The sequence below is a fragment of the Pongo pygmaeus genome, chromosome 7, assembly GCF_028885625.2.
Source record: "Pongo pygmaeus isolate AG05252 chromosome 7, NHGRI_mPonPyg2-v2.0_pri, whole genome shotgun sequence".
NCBI lineage: Eukaryota > Metazoa > Chordata > Mammalia > Primates > Hominidae > Pongo > Pongo pygmaeus.
Genome location: NC_072380.2, coordinates 148,927,697 through 148,939,992, shown reverse-complemented (window position 1 = coordinate 148,939,992; position 12,296 = coordinate 148,927,697).

Genomic DNA, 12,296 nt, shown 5'->3' with positions numbered 1-12,296 from the left:
ATTGCCAACTGAATTGATCAGGGACAGGTGGAGTGGCTGAGCTGGGGGCCTAGGCCAGGAAGCCCTGCCCAGTGAGGAGTAGCAGGGGCAGGGACCCACATGGAAAACAGTCTGGCAGCTTTTCAGTATGGCAGTTGAGGGCCGCTGGAGCCCCGTAACAATTCTTGGGCTCTTCACTCCCTCCCCAGCCTGAGGGAAGGTGGTGGGGCAGGAACCCTGGCAGCAACAATCACTGAGGGCCTGTTGGTTACTTCTGGGAGCTCTATCCCAGAGAAATGCAGGGCTGCAACAGACCAGAGTGCTCAGACCGGGAGGGGAGGCCTGTACTAGGGAACCAGGGGCCTGTGGGCCTTGCTGGGTGAGGCACAGTGGGGGTGGGGCCTGCAGTCCATTCACTCCTCAGCACCACAGATGAAGCCCCTATCCTAGGGGCACACAAGAGAGCCTGGTCTCCTTTACTTGTGTGGTTACGGCAGCTGGTGCCAGGGTGCTCAGGGATCCAAGGCTTGGGGGGCCCATATGGGGCTGAGTGGTGACTCTGCTCAGACTCCAGTGATCTCTCTATGTCAGTCTGGAGGCCCAGAGATTTGAGGGGAATCTCCTTTGCCCAGAGTTGCAAAGGACCATGGCAGAAGTGTGGGTCCCCAGGGGCTCTTACTCACTCACCAATTTTCTGGTTCCATGCCAATCACTAGTGGGCAGCAGTCCTGCCTTGCTCCTCTCTGCTCTCTGTGGGTAGTCATTAGTTTCTTGATGTATTACTCCATTCTCACGCTGCTATAAAGAACTGACTAAGACTGGGTAATTTATAAAGGAAAGAGGTTTAACAGACTCAGTTCCACAGGTCTGGGGAGGCCTCAGGAAACTTACAGTCATGGCAGAAGGGAAAGCAAACACATCCTTCTTCACATGGCGGCAGGAAGAAGAATTAGTGTCCAGCAAAGGCGGAAACCCCTATGGAACCATCAGATCCCATGAAAATTAACCAACTATCATGAGAAGAGGATGGGGAAACTGCCCCCATGATTCAACTATCTCCACCTGGCCCCTCCCACAACACGTGGGGATTATGGGAACCACAATTCAAGATGAGATTTGGGTAGGGACACAGCCAAACCATATCACTTGATGAATCCAAACGTGGCCTCCTGGACAATCCACGTGAAGAGCTAGTGTCTCCTCTCCCTGACAGCAGCACAAGCGAGTCGCTCCTAGTTTGCCATCTTGGCACCTTCCCCTGCCCTTCTGACTTCAAATTCCACACTGAGTCATTCCTACCTTGTATAGTTTACATGGGTACCTGTCTCCACCCAGAAGCTGTCCATGAGACTTTTGATTATTCAAATTCTATTTTTCATACAACAAAGTGGTTGTCTCTTCTTTTCCATTGTTTTAATTGTGGTAGAAAACACACAAAATAAAATTTATCATCTCAAGAATTCCTAAGTGTACAGTTTAGTAGTGTTAAATATATTCACATTATTGATAATGAATCTTGGAAACATTTATCCTTGCAAAACTGAAACTCTGTACCTATTAGACAACATCTTCCCTTTCCCCTCCTTTTCTCTGCTCCTGGAAACCACCATTCTACTTTGTTTCTATGAATTTTACCACTCTAGGAGCCTCATTTAAGAGGACTCTTATGGCATTTGTCTTTTAGTGACCAGTTTATTCCTCTAAGCACATCATCCTTGAGGTTCATCTGTGTTGTAGCATGTGCCAGGACTTCCTGACTTTGTAAAGCTGAATAATACACCATTGCATGAATGCACCACATTTTCTTCATCCCCTTATCTATTGATGGACACTTGAGTTGCTTCCACCTTTTGGCTGTAATGATTACTGCTATAAATATGATGTGTAATCACTCATTTTTTCAGATGGAAACACAGGCTCAGTAATGTGGATTAAACAGCTTGCCTGGTTCCAATAGCTACAAGTGGCAGGACGTGGGCTTTGTATTAGTCTGTTCTCATACTGCTAATAAAGACGTACCTGAGACTGGGTAATTTATAAAGGAAAGAGGTTTAACAGATTCACAGTTCCACCTGTCTGGGAAGGCGTCACAATCATAGCAGAAGGCAAAGAAGAAGCAAGTCACGTCTTACATGGCAGCAGGCAAAGAGAAGTGCCAAGCAAAAGAAGGAAAAGCCCCTTATAAAATCATCAGATCTCATGAGATGTCACGCACTATCATGAGAACAGCAGTATGGGGGTAACTGCCACCATGATTCAATTACCTTCCACCAGATCCCTCCCACAACATGTGGGAATTATGGGAACTACAATTCAAGATGAGATTTGGGGGAGGGCACAGCCAAATCATATCAGGCTTCCATCCAGTTGCTTTAGTCCAAAGGCCATTGTCTTTTAATTCATTGAATCGATATGACTTTTTTGAACATCTATTACAGCTAGCCCCTATGGGAGAGGCTAGGGGTAAGGAAGTGAATAAAACAGACACAATCCTTCAATCCTTGGCCTCTTGATGTTTACATTCTACTGAGGGAGACATGCAATAGAGTGGCAAACAAAATCACAGATTGTGATAAGTTCTACGAAGACAAGATGACATGGCTACAGGGGAGGGTAACTGAGGAGAACGGGTCTTCTTTGTAAGCCATGCCAAGGACACAGCCCTTGAACAGAGGAGACCTGAAGGAAAAGAAGGAGCCAGGCATAAGAGAAGTTGGAAGAACCTTCCAGGCAGAAGAAGCAGCAGGGCATGACCCTGGGATGGGAACAGGTTTGGCTTAACCGAGGAATGCACATGACACTCGCGTACCTGGAGTATCCATGTGATTACACACTGAAGATAAATAGAGAGACTCATGTACCTGAAGTATACTGAACCAGAATATGATTACACACTGAAGATAAATAGGGAGACTCATGTACCTGGAGTATACCGAACCAGAATATGGTTACACACTGAAGATAAATAGGCAGACAGGTGTTAAGCCATACAGGGACTCTATTGTGGATTTTATTCTAAGAGCAACAGGAAGCATTTGAAGGATTTTAAGGAGAAGAGTGCAGTAATCTGACTCATATTTAGCAATCTGACTCTATTGCACTAATATTTATTGTGTACTTAGTCTATATCAGGCATGGGTTTAAGCTTATATTAACTTATTAATTCTTACAACACCTCTAAGAATCTATTATTTTCTGAGACACAGAGAGGTTCAACAATTTTTCCAAAGTCACACAGCTTAAAAGAATAAAGGTAAGGCCTGAACCTTTGAAATTTGATTTGAATAACTACCAACTTTGAGAAGACACAAAGTCAGTAGTCAGTGAAGTGTTTTGATGCAAAATCTGTTTAGGTTTAGATTTTCTTTTGTTTATTCTCCACAGGCCTAGGGCACAGGGCCCTCTAGACAATAAAGACGGAATGCCATCACATATTTTAAAATACTTTCTTTCTTTTTTTTTTTTTTTTTGAGAAGGAGTCTTGCTCTCTCACCCAGGCTGGAGTGCAGTGGAACAAACTCAGCTCACTGCAACCTCCGCCTCCTGGGTTCAAGCCATTCTCCTGCCTCAGCCTCCCAAGTAGCTGAGATTACAGGTGCCTGCCACCTTAAACAGTTAATTTTGTATTTAGTAGAGATGGGGTTTCACCATGTTGGCCAGGCTGGTCTTGAACTCCTGATCTCAAATGATCTGCCTGCCTCGGCCTTCCAAAGTGCTGGGATTACAAGAATGAGCCACTGCACCCCACCATAAAATACTTTCTAGTTTGCAAAGTTCATTATTGTGTTTAATCTTCTCAACAGCCCTATGAAATAACAGATATAAAGTGACTCTTACAGCTCTAACTGTTGGACCACAGGAGACAATGCCTCTTCCTCAGACCGGACTCTTCTCTCCACATGACAGTAGATCTGCTAAGGTCACACCACTGGTTTTCTTCCTCGTGTCTCACTCATTGCATTTTTGTGGAAGTCAGGAGACATTTTATTGGCATGTGTACAAGGAGAAACTCAAACTTACTTAACTCATGCATTTCATTTATTTATTATTATTTTTTGAGATAGAGTCTCATTCTGTTGCCCAGGCCGGAGTGCAGTGGCATGATCATGGCTCACTGCAGCCTCGACTTCCTGGGCTCAAGAGATCCTCCGACCTCAGCCTCCCAAATAGCTGGGACTACAGGCACACGCCACCATGCGTAGCTAATTTGTTTTTTGCATTTTTTGTAGACACATGATTTAGCCATGTTGCTGAGGCTGGTCTCGAACTCCTGGGCACAAGCAATTGTCCCACTTTGGCCTCTCAAAGTGCATTTTTCTCTCCTCTTCTTCTTGGCAACTGGCTGGCAACAGATAGCTGGAGTCTTCAGTTGCTTTCAGCCATGCAGAAAACTTGGCAATAGAGGCCGAAAGAAGGCTGCCCAGTCCAGGAGTCTGCTAACCGGGGCAATGGATCTGAGTTTGAAGCTTAACTATCTCCAGCCTGCCTCCGGTAAAGGGGATATTTTCACACTCTTATTCTAATCTGGATTTTTTTTTTTTCTTACTCCTCTATTGGTTTAGAACTCAGACAGGGAAAAGAGGCATTACATCTGCTGCCCTCCTAACCCAAACACTAGACATATAACGGTGACTCAATAACTTTTGGGTCAGTTCTCCTATTTTTCAGAGGTCCAAAGACCTACATCAAGTCACATATCCCATCAATGAGTTGAGACTGCAGCGCATTCCTGTCCTCTGCGGCCCAGGGACTTAATGAATCAGTGAATGAACAGACATGTGTAGAGCTCTTGGCTTATCAGAGACCCATCAGTGCCCACCACAACAGCACATGTCTCAAACGGTTTCTCAGAGAACGGTCTCCCCTCCAAGCTCCGAGGGTTTTCAGCAAGGCAGTGGTGCCTCTTACTAATGACTCCAATAAGGCAGGTGCCTGGCTCTCGGAACATTTCTTCCAGCTTGTCTAGCCAAGAGTCATACTGACTTCAGGCATCACTACCCATGTGCCGAATCTGCCATCAATAATTCAGGTAGCTGAGAAGCTGTCTGCTGTTCTGCAAAAACACTGCTCATTCTGCACTCACAGCACCACAGTCATGTTGAGGCAACTGCTTCCTTGTCAGGTGGGAGCAGACAGTAAAAACAAGGAATGACATTTTCTCTCGTGCAAGAAATAAGTAAAAATAAACACTCTCGGTGGTAGATGACATCAGATCACATGTTATCCAAAGGTCAGAAGGTGGAGCCAAATGTCAAATGCTGCAAGGAAAGATTGCTTTTCTGATGTGGGTACCTGTGGTCTCCCCTGATGCCTAATATACTACCAACCACTTGATTGCCCATAGAAAAGATCACAGCCTTAGGAAAATCTTTCTTTGGCTTCATCTCTTGACATTGTATTTTCTTTCTTCTCTTTTGTAACACAAGAAGTGGAAAAAAGGTTTCATTTTCTTATGAAACTAATATTTGGGTACTGGTTAAAATATCTGCTTTTACCGTTAATAAGAAAGCAGAAGTCTGAAATGTTATCCAATTACATTTTTTAAGTTGTTATTGGAAGAATAAAGTGAGATAAAAGATTAGGACTGTGATTATAGTCTACTTTTAGAATAATTATGAAAAAAGCAACAGCATGAACATGTGGTTTGGCTGGTATTCACTTGTCTTTCTTCAGCATAGATCAAGTGATGCTATTTTCCACCTTGTAATGTGTGATAACTATGGATTTTATAAGATGTACTGAAGTCATTGCTCACAATGTCTTAAACCTTCTCAAATTTGTATTTTGTTGCCACCACCTTGGACAAAAATCCTAGTAGTCTATCCTTTAATAATCTTCAGAATATGACATATAAGAATTTTTTTTAAATGTGACTTCAGGCCACAAACAGTGGCTCATATCTATAATCCCAGCACCTTGGGAGACTGAGGCAGATGGATCACTTGACCCCAGGAGTTTGAGACCAGCCTGGGCAACACAGCAAAAACTTGTCTCTACAAAAAGATACTAAAATTAGCTAAGTGTGGTGGTGAGTGCTGGTAGTCCCAGCTACTCGGGAGGCTGAAGCAGTAGGATCACTTGACCCCAGGAGGTTGAGGCTGCAGTGAGCCATGAAGGCACCACTGCACTCTAGCCAGGGCAAAAGAGTAAGCCCCTGTAAAAACAAAAACAAAAAACAAAAACAGACTTCAATTTAGCATTCTAGATTCATTTTCCGGAATACTTCCTCCCATCTCTATCTTCTTCCCTATGTGACATCCTCAAAGCAGGAAATGTATTTGGTTGGTTTTGCTACCCAAAGTAGTGCCTAGTAGGCCTTGGGCCACCAGACAGCAGCCTTCATGTCCATTTCACCGTAAATTTCACCGCACACATACTGACCTCTTTTCCTTTCCCGTTTGCAGGCGTTTCTGATGGTGGAGTACCACCTGAACATCAGATCTGCCCGGGGTCCTGAAACAATGGTGTTTTCTTCATCTTTTGCTGCCGAAAAACAGTCACCAGGTAGCAATGACTTAGCATAATAGCAGTCATTTGTTTTGTTTATGAATCTGGAGTTTACTGAGCCAAGCTAGGAGTTTCACATGTGGAGTCAGTCATGAAGCTGAAAGCAAGTGGTGTCTGGGCTCCCAGCTGTCTTTACTCACACGCATGGACAGTAACACCTGGGGCTCCTTAGGTCTCTCTCTCTCTGTGTACCTAGGAGTCTTAGGGTGGCTCCCAGAGAGAAACCTGCAGGGGTCACATGACCTCTCCTAACCTGGCCGGGGAAGTCACAGGGTATCATTTCTGCCACATTCTTTAAGTCGAGGAAGTCCCAAAGCCTGCCCAGGTTCATGAGGAGAAGACATAGATATCACCTCTTGATAGAATGTGTGTCAATGAATGTGTAGACGTAGTTTAAAGCCATCACATATGGTTACCCATTTACTAAATACCTTCTACGTCTAGATGCTACATTAAACCATGTCATAATATTTGATTCTTTTAGCAACCCCATTGGAAAGGCTGTTTTACCCATTTTGGAGAGAGAAAAAGACTGAAAAAGCAGAGTGCTTACATAGCTTCACAGAGCTAAGACGAGTACGTCCAGGTCAAAGCCAGGCTCATCACTATACGATCAGCTGCTTCCCTGCAGCCTCACCATGCCTAGAATATTGTGGGCTCACTCTCTATATATCTGGCCAATGAATGAGTGAAAGCGTAAATATTGGGTTTCAAATTCTGTGCTCTTAAGCATTCAATATTACTTCAAAAAACTTAAAATATTACAGACTCCTCTCTTGTGCTCCAGACTGTGTTTTTGTATTTCCAACTGCTGACCCAGGTCTTTTATTTATTCATTTCTTCATACAAGTATATCTCCAGCATAGATTTGTCTTAGATTTACAATAGTCCAGACACTTTGCCAGGTGCTAAGGACAAGCCCAAGTGGTCCTTGTCATTATGGAGTTTACATTGAAGAGAGGAGGACAGCATTTAAAAAGACATGATCTTAGCTGGTGGCTCACACCTGTAATCCCAGCACTTTGGGAGGCTGAGGCGGGCAGATCACGAGGTTAGGAGATCGAGACCATCCTGGCTAACACGGTGAAACCCTGTCTCTACTAAAAATACAAAAAAAAAAAAAAAATGAGCCTGGTGTGGTGGCGGGCACCTGTAGTCCCAGCTACTCCAGAGGCTGAGACAGGAGGATTGCGTGAACCCAGGAGGTGGAGCTTGCACAGTGAGCCAAGATCGTGCCACTGCACTCCAGCCTGGGCAAAGCACAAGACTCTGTCTCAAAAAAAAAAAAAAAAAAAGAAGACATGATCTTCTGAATTAATGATTTATAGTTGTAATAATAAATACCACAAAGGCTCATCTTGGGGTTGTGATCCAAATAGAATTGTTCTCCGATATCAATGGCACTGTTGCTGGGAGTTTCGTTATTACAAAGGCTAGCTGATGTACCAGACTAGCTGACGGAATCACCTGCGCTATGTTACCAGACTCCAGTCAGCTGGGGTTGACCAGGCCCCTTGAGCATCAAGGTTTGCCTCTGGGTGCCTGCTCTATGGTCATTTCATTATTATATTGTGATTATAATGTCATATTTAACATAACTAATTGATTGATTATTAAAACATGGTTTCTCAACAGTGGCACTAGGGACATTTGGGCAAAATAATTATTTGCCACAGAGACTGTCCTGTGCATAGTGGGATGTTTAGCCATGTCCTATACCTCTACACACCAGATGCCAGAACCACTCACTCCCCTAACAGCCCAAAATGTCCTCAAGCATTTTTAAATGTCCTCCTGTGGACAAATCTGCTCCCAGTGAGGACCAGTGAGTTACAGCAAATAGGTGAAAATTCATGAGCTTCTATTTGTTAGCTGTGAGCCCTTAGACAAGTCGTTTAACCTCCCAAGGCTTAATGATAATGATATCATTTATAAAATAAAAATATGCATAGTGAGTTGCTCACAAGGTTTTTGTAAGAACTGTAATAATGTTAGCTAACATTTTTAAATGCTTTGTGTTGGCCCATTCTCCTGCTGCTATGAAGAAATACCCAAGACAGGGTAATTTATAAATAAAAGAGATTTAATTGACTCACAGTTTCCCACAGCTAGGGGGGCCTCAGGAAACTTACAATCATGGGAGAAGGCACCTCTTCACAGAGCGGCAAGAGACAGAATTAATGCAAGCAGGGGAAATGCTAGACGCTTATAAAACTATCAGATCTCATAAGAGCTCCTCACTATCACAAGAACAGCATGGGGGAAACTGCACCTATGATTCAATTACCTCCCATCACATCCCTCCCATGACACATGGGTATTATGAGGAGTACAATTCAAGATGAGATTTGGGTGGGGACACAGCCAAACTATGTCATACTTTATTCTAGACACTATTTTAAGTATCTCCATGTATTAACTCCTTGAATACCCACAAAATTCTCTTGAGGTATGATTATTTATTTTCATTTTATATATAAAGAAACTTAGAAAACAAGGAATATACCTAAGGCCATAGAGGTGCTCTGTGCAACAGATGGAAAGTGAACTCATGAAGTCTGACTCTAGAATTCAAACACTGTACCCCATTTTTCTGTGATCTGTAATGTGCTTTGGAGAGAGGACCTATTCTTTCTAGATACAATGTGCAATATTACCAGCTTATTCCCAATGGCCACTGGTTGCCTCACAAATAAATCCACAAGAGCTACAAAAGGATTTTTAGAAGACAAAGTGACATATGGCTTTAGTAAAAAAAACTAACAATAAAATAATATATAATATGTTCTCTATTCTTGGCACCATGTTAAGCCTTGAAAATACAGACATGAACAAGGGCCAAGACCTGTTCTCAAGCTTCTCAAATTTCCTACTCTAATTTAGAAGGACCAACCTCTTCCTGTTACATTGCAGGGGCACTGGAGGACTGTGAACGCCAAAGGTAAATATGTGTCCTGAGGCTGTTTGGTCAGAGGGAGTGAGTGAATGCACGTGGCCACTAAGTGGCATGAGGACTGTCCGCAGCTTCTGAGAAAGGGTTGGAAGAAAGGGAACCTGGAGACAAGAAGATCAGTTAAAGAAGCTGCTATAGTATTTGTATTAGTCTGTTTTCACACTGCTATAAAGAACTGGTCCAGACTGGGTAATTTATAAAGGAAAGAGGTTTAATTGACTCACAGTTCTGCAGGGCTGGGGAGGTTTAAGGAAGCTTACAATCATGGTGGAAGACAAAGGGGAAGGAAGCACCTTCTTCACAAGGTGGCAGGAAGGAGAATGAACACAGGAAGAACTACCAAACACTTATAAAACCATTAGATCTCATGAGAACGCACTCACTATTATAAGAACAGCAATGGGGTAAACCACCCCCATGATTCAGTCATCTCCACCTGGTCTCTCCCTTGACGTGTGGGGGATAATGGGGGTTATGGGGATAACGATTCAAAATGAGATTTTTGGTGGGGACACAGCCAAACCTTATCAGTATCCCGGCGAGGAAGGGAAGCCTCAATTGAGGCTGTCGCAGTAAGAATACAAAGCCGTTTTCATGTTTCCAAGGACAGATGAAGCAGAACAGAGATTTGAACACAGGCTGATTCCACAAAGCAGAAAACCTTGAAAGCTACGTGATTTTGGAAAGTTAAACAATATTTCCAAGTTTCAGTTTCCTCATTAAAAAAGAATGATAATAGTGCTAACATATCCAGATGCCATAAAGATGAAATAGGACCAAACCAGAGAATGCACACAAGACATTTGTGAATTCCCCAATTAATTTTAGGTACTGTTATAATTACTGTAAAGCATTGAGCACAGACTGGGCCTGAAAAACTTGCAGCTTTTTCTTACCCAGCACTCTTTCCAGTGCTTCCAGTCTCTCCCTCACTTCCCTGAGGACAATGTTATTGTGAACACTCACCTAATAAATATGCACAGAAACCTCTTTTTATAGACTGAATCAATGCAAAGCAAAACAAAACCCAAAAAGGCAATGTAATTCTCTTTCGTGTTTTGCAAGTTCCATTGGGATTTCCTTTCCGAACGAAGACATTCTATTTCTGTTCCAGGAAATAAAGATATTGGAAATAAGAACGTTCCCCCTTAAGATTCGCTATTCAGTAGCTCAGCAGTTTTTCCATTTTATTTTCTCATTTTCCCATATATCATCTGACTTATATTCACTCTCCTATGTTCTCTTGCCAAGAATAGTTGAATACATTTAAAGAGGAAAAAATAGCCATTCAAACAAAAGCACCCAAACCTAATAAATACTGTTTGTTCCTTCAATTCATTCACTCAGCAAACAATTACCGTGCACCTACTATGTGCCTAGTTTTGTTCTAGTCACTAAGAAAACAGATTTATATTAAAAAAGAAAAAAAGGAAAGAGAGGTCTCTGCTATCATAGAGCTTTCACTCCAGTGGTGGTGGGGATCAGTGAGGGGAATAAACATAGGTGATACCATTTAGGTAATAATTAAGGTGATCAATGGAATACAAAGGATAGGAAATTTGGAGACGCGGTGCTTTGTAAGACAGAGAAGGGCAGGAAAAGCCTCTCCACAGAGGTGGTATTTGAGCTACATTTTTTTCACGGTATTGAAAATTGAGCCATGGGAAGTTCTGGGAACGGCATGCCTGGTGTAGAGACAGCAGGTGAAGCTCGTGTGCTGAGAAACTGCAGAAGGTCTCTGGCTGGAGTATAGCTGGAGCAAAATGAGAAACCTGGTTAGGTAGGGGTGACCTTGGAGAGAGGGCAGAGGGCAGGTCGCACGAAATCTCCTAAGTTACGGTAGGAACTTTGGATTCTTATTCTAAAAGAGGTTAATGGGGCTTTAAAGAAGAGCCATAGAAGGTGTTGAGGGTATAGACTGATCAGGTTTACATATGATATGATCAGACTGGCTGGTGTGTAGAGAAGAGAAGCAAGGCAGAGAGGACAGGCTGGAGGCCATTGTACTACATGCTGATCTGAGCCAGAGAAGATGGTGTCCAGGCTGGGGCAGCTGTAGAAAAGATGGTAAGAGGTGCTTACATGTGGGACCACTGGGTGGCAGAGTCCCAGGATTTGCGGACAGACTGTAGGTATCTTGTGAAAGAAATGGAGTGGTAAAGATGACCACCAAATGTTTTTGCCTGAGCAGTTGTGGGGAGGGTGGTGTCATTTTCTGAAATGAGAGAGGTTAAAGGAGGAGCAGGTTTCAGGATGCAGAGGTGCAACTTGCAACTCAAGCTGTTTGTTGTAAACAGGTTGAGAGGGCAGCCTATTAGACATCCTAAAAAGAGCCTACAGAACCACTCACTAGGTGGGTTCATATGTGGATGGATCAGCAGAGATGTTAAAGCTCCAACCTCTGCTAAATCATTTACTAAGTGAGGATTTGCTAACCTTAACCACCTGACCTGCACCTAGCACAGTGCTAACAGGAACTTAGGGAAGAAAAAACTGAAGAAAACACAGCCCCTGCCCTCAAGGTGCTTACAGTGGAGAAAAGACACAGAAATCAATTAGTGATGAACAAACTTGAATGAGTTTTTAAAAAGAAGTTTGAAAGTACATGTGCCAAGAAAGAACAGGAGGTAAGTGACAGAGGGACCATTTTGCAAGACTCTGAAAGGGGATAGAAGAAGCTGAGTTGGGTGTTACAAAATGAATTGGGGTTCACAGTTGGGAAAAAAGAGGAAGATGGAAGAGAATGCTCAGAAGTCAATGTAGGTGTGGAAAGGCTGGTGCTGGATACTCCACGTAGTCCTTATGTGTGGTGAAGAAGACCAAAAGATTTGTTTAAGACAAGATTTGAAAACTGCAG